The following is a 479-nucleotide window of genomic DNA, read 5'->3' on the forward strand; positions in this document are numbered from 1 at the left end:
CCAAGTTCAAACACTCCCCTATCATCCGTTGTCTGCACACCCATCCCCATAGGAGCCGACTCTGTGGGTGCTTGAGCACCCCCAATATTGAGAAAAATCCTTGTGTCAAGGGAGGGGTTATTTCCATTGGGTTTAGCACCCCCCAATAATTTTGAAAAGTTGGCTCCTATGCCCATCCCAAAACAGTCGACTTGCTGCACTTTGCTGATCGGAGAGGGAAGGGGGGGGGGAGAAGAAAAAGTCCCCCCCCCCCTCTCCCGGGAAAGGGAAATAGCTGGTGCCCCTGACCGCCTCGCCTTGAGCTCCACTACCATAAATCACTCCTTTCCAGCGAAGCTGTCATCCTCTGTCTTCCGCCACACTCCCCCTCCCCCTCCTCCCCAGCCACGTCTGAGAAACGTCAGAGGGGGGCGGAGGAAAGGAGGAGGAGGAGGAAGAGCCATCACCGGCTGCCTCTCTGTCACCGCCTGCGTCAGAGG

This window comes from Microcaecilia unicolor, chromosome 1 (genome assembly GCF_901765095.1).
Source record: "Microcaecilia unicolor chromosome 1, aMicUni1.1, whole genome shotgun sequence".
Classification (NCBI taxonomy): domain Eukaryota; kingdom Metazoa; phylum Chordata; class Amphibia; order Gymnophiona; family Siphonopidae; genus Microcaecilia; species Microcaecilia unicolor.